At 33.9% G+C, this 13,720-nt stretch overlaps 1 long non-coding RNA gene across 1 annotated transcript; it reads right to left on the reverse strand.

Moving 5' to 3' along the window:
• Positions 1 to 8,754: 8,754 nt before the first annotated feature.
• Positions 8,755 to 12,832, reverse strand: LOC119634073. Its single transcript, XR_005246920.1, has 2 exons — positions 9,837 to 12,832; positions 8,755 to 9,756 (listed from the first exon to the last, which is right to left on the reverse strand). It is a non-coding gene; the product is annotated as an uncharacterized LOC119634073 (long non-coding RNA).
• Positions 12,833 to 13,720: the final 888 nt, after the last annotated feature.

Here is a 13,720-nt window from a genome sequence, read left to right on the forward strand (position 1 = left end):
AAGTAACTAGGTCGTTAATGAAAATACGGAACGAGATGGGCTGTAATATAAAACCGGTATAGATATGGAGTATAGAGTTAGTCCCCGGGCAAATTGCTGCGACTTATGTAATCAACCCATAGAAACAGCATAATTGCATTGCATTGACGTCTGGCAAGCATTTCCCCCATGAGTTTACAATTTTCCAGCACCAAATTTGGAGCAGGGGTACCGCTAACTTTGACATGATGCCTGTCTTGGATGGTAACACACCTTCATGGGAGAATGTGTTAAAACGTTCCAACCATGCACGTGGTCTATAAAAACGTAAATCAGCTTGAGAGGCGAAGGGAAGAGGCGCCCAAAACGTTTGCTTCGAAACGCAACAACTCCATCTGAGGATCATGTTTATGATAACGCAGAACATAGGCCGATATAATATATTTCCCTTCACTTTACTGTATTCTATATAACAAAAAGCCCTAGAAATTTAAATTCCTTATAAATCCCCAGTAGCTTTTATTGATCGAATTAACAAATCAATATTTCAATTAGTATTTTATTTCAGTTGTTTTTGTGTTAATGTAGGTGCAAGATGCATATCAAAATGCCTAATCGCTTTCGTATTCAAAGTACAATATATTTGTAAAATTTGTATTAAAAATGTACAATATATGAGATACTTCGCTTCATCCAAAAAAAAAAGAAGAAAATGATTGATTCTTAACTTTTATACTATATTATCCTGCGCCTGTTCTGGACGTTGCAAATGGTTAATGCACAATCACACACGTGTGCAGTGTATGCGGGGAGGTATGCTCAAGGAAGAAGACATAACAGTGTCTAGTAGTGTTAGCGGATGGACTACAAACAGCTTGCGGGCTCACGGGCATCAAGAACATATACGTATACAAATACCATATTTCAATGTGTTTCCCTGCCGTGGATATTGAGCTATGAGTAATTTTCAATTTGGCAACTTACTCTATTATAGCGCCAGGTATGGCTATATCCTTTAATTTTGCTATTAGTAAAGCCCAATGAGCTTCATCGTGCGAGATCCGATTCCAGTTTTTCTCTTCTTCCCGTTGTGAACCCTCATCACAAGACCCCGTTATTAGAATAACATTGTAAATAGTTTCCCTATTTCAACCTTTGGCGGTATACCTCTTTGTAACCTTGGCGTAAATCTTTAGCTGCAGTTGTACAAATGAATTGTTAGTGAAGATAGATCGCATCATCGTACCAGTAGTGACCGATCCACATTTTTTCTGTGAACTTTTACTATCGTTATCAATTATACTGATCGGAACTTGTGCATCGGTCCACTCTTGGTGAGGGTCTTTTTGCTCTAAGCGATTTAGTTCTTTTATAATTTTATTTATTTATAATTTAGTGGACCTTTCATTAATATTGCTTTGTAGGATTTCGAAGCTTTCAACTGACGCATGTAAACACATCGATTCGGAGACTATTGTTTGATCAATTTTGTCCCCCGATTTCTTTTCTTGTCCAAATATTATTTGCTCTGCTCCAATTATAGTTTGAGAATTTTCTTTCTAAATTGACTTGCTTGCCAACTTTCAGCAATGTGAGAAGAGCTTTGCAAGGAGATCACATCAGAAGAGATTTCTTGATCGACTAGTCCTTTCTCTTGTTGCAAGCTTGTCGAGGTTCGACAATTTCCATTATTATGCACAGAGTTAAATTAATATTAAACAATGTTTTTTTTTTTTTGCCAAATTTCTCTCTCATATTTAACTCAAAACAATACTAAATTCAAAAACAAAAAAAAAAAAAAAATTTATTATAAAAATAATGCTAACAACAATAACAAAACTCGAAAAGAAAAAAGTTTGAACTAAACACTAAACACCTTTTTAATAATTACTCAACTTACTCATGCAATAATGCAAAGCAAAAATGCAACACATTATCGTATGATGTCTCATCATTACGTACTGAACGTATCAAAGCATCTACTTCGCGATCTTTCCAAGACGAACGTTCAACAGCTATCAGTTGCATGATTCTTATGTTTTTTCGTGACCTTTTATTATAAAAATGCCATCGCATTCAGAATCATGTTCACCGCCCTTTATCGTTTTTGCTGATTTTAAAGACCCCAGATTGCAACTTTTAGGTTTAAGAATTGCGGGAATTTCACCGAGGTCCATATCAAAAGGTTCTTTTGGCGTATCGTTCACTTTCCAGCTTAACTCTATGAAACACGTACCGCCACACGTTTGTTGCATTTGTCTTGCCTCAGCAGGGTAAATATTGCAATCCTTTACGTCAAAAACATTGGACGGAACTTCTGGCTTGCTGGTTCTAGTATCTTGAACATTTAACTCAACTCTTTCTTCCACTAACGTTACGTTACTATGTTTTCTTTTGAATTCCCGACCTTTGTGCCTACCTTTGTGCCTACTTTTGATTTGTAAACAATTTCATATGTTGTCTTTTGAATTTCCGACCTTTGTGCCGACTTTTGTGCTTACCTTTATTTTGACGCAACGAGCACTGAAATGTGTACCTATCAAGCGAACCTAACGGTCAATGCTACGTCTACACCTAAGTGAGCTTTTTTAGTGTTGGCAATTTTACGGGCAGTGCTAACAGATTAACTTAATGGCGATGCAAATTGGAAAATCTCTCAAAAAAAAAAAAAAACCGATTACTTAAATACTCGGGTCGTTTTTGTTTTGATTTGTTTTGCAAGAAAAAGTCCCCAATGGGGAAATATAACACATTCCATGAAAAAGCTTGATGTGACTTAAGTATAAGAAACATTCATTGTCTATGGATAAGAAGAATGATATTTGCGTAATAATAAACTTAATTTTATGATGCAAAACGGCATTTTTGTTGTTGGGACCTGAAGATTATATTATTTGGAATTTCAATAAATACGTAACCTATGTGTAACTATTCCATTTTCAATTTTTTCGAATAAAGGTAAGGAGGAGGTAAGATAATGTATTATTAGGGAATGAAAGAATGGGTTCAGTCGATTTGTTTTTATACGTGAGCCGATTTGAGATGCTTTATGGATGAATATGAACTGTGACGTGGCTCAGTGGCTCAGTTTCACCAAAAAAAAAATTCGTTACTATACTGTCGCAAGTTCTTTTGATTTCTCTATTACTTACGATATTTTTGCTCTGAGAATATAAGAGCCAATCAAACTGTTTGTACTGATAGTTCCAGCACATGACTTTTACCGCCGATCTTTAGTACCATTAATTTCAAAAGATACTTTGATTAACTGATTATATTTGGAAGTTTTTGCTTTTACAAGGAAACAAATCTACGACTTATTTGCCAAATCTCTTCCAAAATGCTGTAAATACTGTGCGAATGTTAACCATTTTTCCCCGGAAATTTGCTTTAAAAGCTAGCCATACCTAGTTCATGCAGTTTTAAAGCGTTGTTTACTCTAGCAGCATATAAATAAAATAAACAAGTTAGTGGCTTTCTTCTCATATGTGCTTATCATGGCATTTTACGATAAGTCACTTAAGTTAAAAGAATGGGAAAAAGGGAAAGGTAAAGGAAAAACTAATATAGTGGGGCGCCTCTCCTTACACCACTCTATAATTATCCATACAACAATATGTTATAAGTAAATAATGATAAGGCGTTATATGGGTAGTGATCGGAAGACTGATTTTATATGAACCATTTTCAATAGCATGCGTCTTTGTGGCAAGCGATGTCAGCATATGAAGTTTCATCAGAAATTGCGGCCTGCAGGTTGAATAAAAGAAAAGAAGGCGGACACACAGATGCCCAAACGAACTTGGATCGGTCTATTAAAAGCTGGATGTATGTCAAGTCCCTCTGATCGTTGCATACAGAATCATTCTCCGAATCTGTCGGTGTAATAAAAGTTGAATCTATCTCAAGTCCTTTTGCGTGTTGCATACATTCACAAAACTCTCGTGGCTCGAGTGATGTTTGGTATAAAAATATAAATAAACGTAACTTTTCTCGTTATATGAATATTAGCCATATTCCTAGCCATTGTTGTCTATTCCCACCCCTTGCGTAAAAAAAGGCGAAATACTTAAAACTTTTAACACTACTAAATGATAACTTGACATCTTTGGCTTAAATCTCGTTAATGACGACGTATAATAATGCTGCCTGACCGTAGTAATCACTTATGTCAACAGCCAAATAAAGATGATAAAAATGGTTTGTGTGCCATCAATGACTATGATCAATCGGTAAGTGTTAGACATTTACAAACTGAGCACTCGCTATAGGTATGACCAAAGTAGAATCTACCGGGCTTGAGATTTGAACAGACTTTGTAGTCGCGATTCTTATTTATCAGGCTGCTGATGCTCCTAAGGAATTCCTTGAGCAATCAAAGGCAATATAAAAGGACTATTGGGCATGGCAAAACTTTGGGTTGTCCCAGAAATTGGTTTTCCGAACAAAACCATAACGCAGCAAAGCTCATCAAATTAGGACAAAATGCTAAAATATATTCCTTTCGATATTCACACTGCCGTAAGTCGCATGAAATTGCCTATAACTTAAACTACCGCTTACTGCATAAAGTTTAATAACACTAACGCCCAAAAAGGTTTTGACATACATATCCGGAAAATGTGAATACTAAAATTTCGTAACCTCATGTGTGATTTCATCGTTATGTTCTTCCACAAGCATTATTGATAGAAAACTATATTTTGAAAGCAAAACAACTTTTAAAAATTTTTCTTTAGCTGCAAATGGAATGCAGTGCCATTCCACTAATGCTTCCTATTTATTTCAAAAGGATAAATTTTATGACACGTCCTATGACACCAACGATAATCATATACAATATGGGCGAAGGGCAGGTGTTTTCAAATTTTCGTTTATGTGGAAAGCCAAGGGTGCCAAAGGCTTAGAGGAACATGTTAATCAGTTCTTTAAAATGTCTGAATTATTAACGGCTGCTATACGGAGCAAGCCAGTTTCGAACTAATCGTAGATCAGCCGGAATGAACAAATGCTAGTTTCTGGCATGTGCCAACAAGTTTAAGAAATATGGAACGCAATGAAGCATTTACCATAAAACTTCACAGAATTCCCAAACACCCAAATTCAAATTTCAAAATTCGTGCTTAACGGAAACGGACATGTTACGGATATCTTTTAGGTGAAATTGAAACGTTAGGAAATAAACTGTAAAATAATAGAAAAAGGTGGAGGAAAACCTTAGACAATGAACATTTTAAAGTATTTGCTCACAACAAAAATGGAATTAATCGGCCCGATTGATGCTTTAACAATTCACTGATAATTTAGAGATTTTTGTAAATATTTTAGAGCTATTGGTGACTATTTAAAAATCGCCAAAAATGAAATGTAATAGCTTTACCTCACATTACTCTTATCGAAGTACATGGCCACGTGAGCAAGGATCTAGTTTTGGTTAAAAAAAAGTGCATATTTCAAAAAAGGTTTTGTAACTGTTAAGTTGTTAGATAATATGGTAACTATAAAAGAGAAAATTTACTTGTAAGTTTTCAATTCTGATTCCACTCAACTTTAAAAAGTTCTCTTCGTGATTGTCTAATTAAAAAAAAAATAAATAAATAAACAGCAAAGCTTTGGTAGAAAACCCTGACCTTACCGAACAACAAATCTAATAAAATCAAAGTCTTTATGCATTTATAATATATATAATCTTGTATATATCCTTCCATTTTCACATAAGCCGGAGCATGCGATATTTCTATAAATAATATAATTGTTGGAAAAAGCTATAATTAAAAATGTTATAAGAAAGGTTATTAAGAATTCTTTAGAAAAATATTACAAGAGAAGAAATAAATCGTTTATCTTAAAGACGGATTTCCCCTTATCTTATTTATTTGCATTATATTCTTTATATTGCACATACGCAAAGAAATTTGCTTACTCCTTTCAAAACAATAAACTCTCAGAGACATAGAAAGAGAAATTTAATTTCACAAGCAAAATACACGAGTAAAGAGAGAATAATTTTACAATACTCATATGCATGAGAGACGGAGAGAAGTGCTTCTCTTCAGCTTCATGCGCATTTAAATGAAAATACGAGTGCAATCAAAGTTAAATGCGATAGAGAATGAGTCTGCATATGTATAAAAGGTAAGTGCAGATTGCTACTGTTTTGCAAATATTCTGCATTGAATACAATTACGTTTAAATTATAATAAATGCAAATTCAATTTTAATGTAAATGTAGAAATGTAAACAATACAATACAATATATATATATATATATATATATATATATGCATATATATATAATACAACATATTTATATATAGAGAGAAGAGTTAGTATATAAAAGGAAAATAAGAACTTGCGTATTCCCCTCAAGAAGATCATTACAATAACTCAAATAAGCTTTTTTTGTGAAAAAAGGAGATAAGCAAATATATATATATGTATTTGCATTTATGTACATGTGCAAAGAGGAGCACTGCACTTAGGTTGTACGTTGTTGTACGTTCGCGGTCTGCTTTCTGCGTTTGCTTTTCATTTTGTATATACTTATACAATACATTTATTCGCATACACAGCAAGAATTGTACAAACTTAGTGCGTCGCATTCATCACAATTACCGCGTACGGCTAAGGTCGTTGTGCCTCGTCATCGCCGTTTATCGTTGATTATTTCATTTTCATACGTGCTCTTCGCTTTTGCATTGGAGAATATTTCGCGCGTGTGTGTATGTGTGTTTGTGCATCCATACACAATTACGTGTTTTTATATTTATGCATGAACGTAATATATAAAGTCATAGCTGTTTCGGTTTCCCCATAGTTCTATACTCACTACGCACTCCACTCCACTGTTATATGGAGCGCAGAAATGCTTGCATTGTACTCGTGCATACTTTACACAATTTGCGAAAATGTCTGGTTATCGTTCAGTTTCGGCTAATGTCGCGTTCCTCTACAGCGTCGGACCCGTCGTCCTCCTTGTTATCAATAAACCCAATCAAAGCTGCATCACTAACAGACGGAGAGGCAAACAGGCGGCGGTAGACTATTATTACATGTGTATTTCTTCTATATTATTTTAATTTTGTTTTTTATATTGTTTTCCTTTCAACTGTTAAATATATATACACTATATATATACATGTATAATTGGGTGATTCCATCTCCATGTATTTTTGTATATTTGCCAGTTGTACTAATAAAGAGGCAAATGTGGGGGGATATATTGTCTGTTGCATGCACTTAGCATTGCACATTCTCACAATGCCTACATATAATAATCAGCATTGCCTGACCGCCCACTAGACTCAGTCGTTTTCATTTTTACGAAATACTGCCTGACATCGCACACTGCCATTGCCAACCAAATAACATGAAGTGTACTTGGGATAACTCATTTCTGTTTAGCTCAACTCAATCTCAGCAGCATCTCTTATGTGTGTATTTATTCTTCCTCTTCTTCCTTTTCTTCTTCTTCTTCTTTTTCTTTTTCTTCTTCATTTTTATTGGAACCTATATAGACACTCATCAGAAATATGTGTTGGATTTCGGTTTGTGCGTGTATCTGTAAAGTTCTTGGTCGTCCGTTTGATATCGATGCATGCACTTCTTCGTCGTTGTGTTATTTGATGTCATTTCCTCAATTGCTCCAGTACGGAATTCATACACAGCATAAAACTTTTTAGTATTTTATTCTATGTGCATATACGCATAAGTATTCAGGTGTGCATTCGTATATGTGCGAATTTTTTTTTTCCTTCTTTGCGAGCGTTGTGTGTCCCTGTGTATGTGTATGTGTATGTGTGTGTGTGTGTGTGCATGTGTGTTTAATTCTGTTGATATTATTGCTGTATTTTGCTCTGCAAAATACCCTGGAGAACTGGCTTTCTGTACGAATTATGAACTGTTTAAATGAAAAGCCGCCGTCAATAAGTGCAACGCGCGATGATACTACTACATAAAAAGAATTAAGAAAAAAGAAAGGAAATTAAATAAATATTACAAATTTTAAAAATAAATTTGCAAAAAAAAAAAAAAAAAAAAAACAAAAAAAATGGAAAAAAAAAACAATGAAATGTTTTGTCTTGCATCTTGTATTTCCTTAAATAAATACGATTTATTAATCGTCCGATAAACGTTTTGCTTTTGATTTTGAAGGAAAAATTAAATAAGAAATAAAGAAAACAAACTACTGCTGCCTACAATATAAATTTTTCATCAGACATTAATAAAATGTGTATTATATTTGTGTGAATGATGGATGCAGGCATGTGTATGTGTGCGAACGTGTGCGTTTTTATGTTTATGTAGGTGTTTGCGTGAGTGAGCTTGGATAGACGTATGCTTGCGGAAATAATAACAAAGAAATTTCCAGTAAGTTTTTAATTACACGTTATACAATTCTGTTGCCAGGTAAGCGAATGTTTTCATATAAAACACAAGAAGAAATAAACGAAATAAAGTTAAAAAATGGAAATTGATACATTTTTTTGTTGAAAATATCCTTTACTGGCAACATACCGACGGCTTAGGCTCTGATAACCGATATCTCTGTAGAGTGGAGTGGAGTTCTCTATCCCCATAGAGGGAGAGAAAAGCTTTCAAATTCAAAAAATCATACTTCATAATTGTTTTACTCAGTAATTTAATTTTTAGAATTAATTAAATAACCGAGCAGTCGCTACTAATGTAGACAAATTCATTTCTATTTAAATTGGTTGCTAATTATTTTTCTAAAAAGTTCCCTTCAAAGACACTTTAGTTTATCAGGTTACAAAGTTATTTTTTTTTGTTGTTGTTATTGTGTTCTTTCTTCTATAAGAGATTTACATGTTTCTATGCCGATTTCAACACGAGGGTAAGGGTAGAGCGTGGCTTAACTGAAGACACATACAAGTTTCATATTTCCTATGGAAGCGGCAAAGTTCTGACTTCAAATAGTAATGAATAGTAAAAAAAAAAAAAGAAAGAAAAAACCGTGTAAATACAAAAATGAGCTAAGCTTCGAAACTGAATTTACGTAACGAAAAAGTCGCATTTACCCGCTCGTGCTCTAAAAGACGAAGCCTTAACCTTTGCAGGCATACGAATACGTTCACTTTTACCTACTGTTTGTCGTAGGTTAGCATTGGCTGGGTACGCTTCGTTCCTTTTACTTGTTAATTAGAGCGAAACGAATCATATTTTCTGGCAAAACTTTAATTTTAGGATTTAATTGGAATGACACTCTTTACAATTCTCTCTCTCTCTCTCTCTATATCTCTTCTAATATATGAAGTTGAGGGATTAACCGATTTAAATGAAAATGGATTATTGTGATCACCTTAGGCTTACCAAGCACTACTACTATTTTTACTATACAAAATTGTGAAAAGGGCTTACTTTTTCTATTTTATAAATGAAACTACGACGTATTGGGTTACCCAAGCTGTGTAATTTACAATCGTTTTTCAATTTCGTAACGCTTCTGCTCATACTCTTCTTCTGTCCTTTTAGAGGGTTTGCATATAATGCCATACCTTTTACCACAGCTTCTTACTCATATTCAACTAAGCAGTATTCCTACTGACTGTATTAAGCAGCTTTTCGCGCAGATTGTAGTTCACAAACATCTTTGTGCCAACGTCTTAAGTTACGATCGCTTATCTGGCGTTTTCTTTAAATTCCTTACAACTCTTTAAATAATTGCTCTTGGAGATTTCAATTTTGATGCCCTGGACATGAGATTACATTAATCCGTCAAATTTTCCAAGCTTTCGAATCGTCATTTGTTTTTGTTTCCTATTGGAAAAGTTTTGGATTTAGATATACATATGAGAAGATTTATAATGGTCCGATTTTTGGGAACATAATGATTGTACCTGTTCTATGAGCATAATACGCATACACGTTGTTTGGTGGTTTTCATTAAGAGCAACCCTTGCCGTACTTTCCTTTTGAACGGATCGATTTTTTTCTTTTTTGAGAACACATAACCTTTCAATATTGTTTTAAAAATTCTTATATCAATGTATAAAAGAAGTAATAATTTTAACGACAACAACAGCAACACCGATAATTATAACAACAATAATAATAATAATAATGCGGCCTGTATTCACATCATAACTAAATTTTTCACTTTTGATATGAAGTGGCATTAGAAAGAAAGTTGGGCATTATGGTTAATGTGGTTTCTTGCCCGCTAAGGTGTAGTTACATGCAGTTATTGTTTGATGCTGTATTCATTCCAATTCGAAGTAGCAAGGACTTACCAATCTGACACACACTGTCCGACGCATAACTCAACGCAATTGATTTGGACATGGTAAGACTAAAGGTCTTATGATAGCTTATATAAGTGATCATAACACCAACCTTCCTTGCTAAACATGAAAAAACGCATTCCAAATATTTATCTGGCTAAATGGCATTAGCATTGTCAACCGCAATAGTGACGATATCTCCCCTTGTTTAGTGCTCTACGAGAAGAAAGAGGGAAAAACAATTAAAAAATTTCGTAAACAAACTGAATATGGATAAGTAATAGTTTTCCCTTTGCGTCCATCATCTAAGGCGTATGTAAAAAGGTTGTTTGAGAATGCACAAGTGGTGTCATTTTTTTAGGGGATTTCTGCAATATATCGTTGCGGAGATTGTAGAAACTTTTGTTTTTCGCAGACCCATAGGAACAATGAGTGAAACTATTGATTTAATTGATTCCTACCATCCTTTGACGATTACAGACAGTAGAGAAAAGCTTTTCTTTTTCCGAAATTCGACAACATTAACCAATATAATCTCCGTCAAGAACATTGCAATCAGTGTAACAATTCCCTGACATCTTTTTAAGGAAATTGCTGCAGATACTCAAAGTGTGCTCCAGTTTTTACAGTGAACAGCTTGTAAGTTTGGATTACATTTTAATATTAATCAACATATGACAAGCATTGCAAGTTAGACATGGAGGTCATAGTAGGTGCAGTGGCAAATCGCGGTCCATTCATCTAATTTTATCGTTGTAGCCATCAACTCACGATTCGGTGCTTTTAGTTCACTACAAGCGTGAACGTCAATGTCTTCTCGATCAGCTCCCTTTCGTCTAAATCTCGGTTCAATATGATTCACTCGTCCTTAGGACACGTTCATACCCTCTACTGTCATCTCTCCAACTTTATTTTGACAATCGTCCACGACCGCTTTGTGAACTTCGGCGACATTTTCATTAGTAATTATAGTCTTTGACTTTCTGGAACGGACCATGTAAAATTTCACCGGGGTCTACGACGGGGCAGAGTCTTCATACAAAGCGTAGTAGTTCAACTCGTATATAGCTTATATGAGGCATATTGTCCGATATTGTCAATATAAGATATTAAAGACCTCACGCGTGTGCAAGCGAAAGATCAACTACTCACATAGTCTTTATACTTTGACTTAGAGCCCTACTCCGAGCAATATTCACCATAAAATTTTCCGATATTAACTGTATTGTAAGGCAAAGCTGTTTAGTCACGAAAACTGCAAACAAAAAATGCTTTGGGATTAATAACATCTCTCTCTCTCTCTCTCAGGATAGATTTGTTAGAATATATTGGTCGAGACTATTTACCTTCTACATCTCCGCACAGTTTCGGTAAAGTTTGGGAATTTCGCCTAATCGGACAGACATCAACCTTTTCGCCATAGACAATGCTTTCGTGAGCGAATCTGAAAATTGCAAAGACTGAATCGCTTGATGGCCAAGATCGGTTTGTTTTAGGAAAATGCATATATATAATGGTGATTGCGCAGATAGCTATAGACAGTATGAAACTTCTATTTTTTGAAAAAGATTTGCGAATGGGATTAAACCGTTTTCTTTTAATTATATGACTATCATCACGGCCACCAAACCTTCGGTTCGAATCGTTGTAAACACTCAGAAAATTGCCTTAAGGTCCCGTTTGTAATTCATTAGAGCCGCAGCACGCTTGTCTGCTGCAGTATACATCACTAGTGATTAATTCCTTTCTTTTTGTTACTCTGCCCTTTACTTGCGACATATGTACGTATGTGCATATACATATATCTTTTTGTATAATTAAGTATATTTGTAATTGTTGAAATTATCTTAAATATTAAGAAAAAAAAAAAAAAAAACAAAAAAATAAAAAGACAACGACGATCATTTTTATTACTAAATGAAGAAAACTTATCTGGTATAGCATGTCATCATGGTACAACCGGTTAAGTGAACAAAAATTAAAAAAAAAGAGGAAAGCAAAAATATCACCTCTCTTTTGTTGGATGTCTTTGATGCAGAAAGCATCTTTATGCCAACACATATAAACAGATGTGTTTATGCACATATATATTCATATATATATATATATATATATATATATATATATATATATTCACAAGTTAACATGGCATTGCTTTAACAAATAAATCTGTTTTTTCGCTCTGCTCTTCTTCATCTTCTTCTTCTTGTTACTTTTTGTAATACTGTTGTGTGTTGTGTGCCTTTGTTGTCTATAATCCTCAATTACCATGTTTTTTTTATTTTTTTTTTATCTATCCATTGGGTCCATATATATGTATGTATGCAGTCACTTGCACGCTTACATGAAGAGCTGCTAAAGTATATTCACTTTTTTTTTTTTGAATTTTTTTCCCTTATTCAAGTTGTTTGGTCGTTTTGGGATATTGATGCAGCCACAGTTTCTTTCTCAGGTTCGTTCAGTTCCTGGCATGCTTTTAATTTGCAATTACCGACGGGAACATGTAACCAGCAAATGTACAATAAATCATGGTGGGAGCAAGTAACAAACAACAACGTTAAAAGAGGAATTCACAAAAAAAAAAAAAGAAAGAAAGGCAGAATTGTAATAAAAAAAGAAAACGCGTAATATCAACAATAACAACAACAATAAAAAAAAAAAAAAACGACAACAACTATAATAAGATGCAATATTTTTTATAAGCGCAAAAAACAAAAAAAAAAAAAAAACAAGTAAAACAAAGTGTTGTCGTCGCGTAATTTCGAATAAGAAAAATTCATACACAGCAATCAAACAAACAAACACATGTATCACCATAGAGATGTATATATGCATGTATGGATGTAGTGTATTTGTATAGGCATATGTGTGCGATGCACTGTAGTAGAATTGAAAAATAATCGTAAAAGCTGAAAAAGAAAGAAAACGACAGATTCGTACACATGCACTCACATAGACAGTAAGCAGAGAGACAACTGTGAAAATGATTTTATTTTGCAAGTATTTGACTATGAAATGTAAATGGAATTTGGTCAGTGGCGGGGTCAGGCGAAGGCAAAATCTATGGAGAAAAGTTGGGAATAAATAGGCTCACATCACGTATACATATCTAGAAGACTAACGTGCTTATATGCAGTTATATAAGCAAAAATAAGAAAAAAAACAAAAAAAAAAAACACACACACACACACACACTAATAAATATATATATATATATACATATAAATATATATATATATATATATATACACGTGTACATAGATGAAACAACTCTGGGTGCTTAGGTTCTCTTCTTTCTAAAGAAAAAAAAAAAAAATAAAGAAAAGAAAAAAACAAAATGAATTAAATCATGAGAAATATACTCGTTATAGTGTATCATGTGTGTATTGTGATTGATATTCTTACTGTATACTACTCATACTTTGGACATTTGCCTACGTATGTTCGTGTGTTCCTAAACGTTTAACATATGCAATTGAGTGTAATGTGTGTTGTTTGTT

The sequence above is a fragment of the Glossina fuscipes genome, unplaced genomic scaffold, assembly GCF_014805625.2.
Source record: "Glossina fuscipes isolate IAEA_lab_2018 unplaced genomic scaffold, Yale_Gfus_2 2, whole genome shotgun sequence".
Classification (NCBI taxonomy): Eukaryota; Metazoa; Arthropoda; class Insecta; order Diptera; family Glossinidae; genus Glossina; species Glossina fuscipes.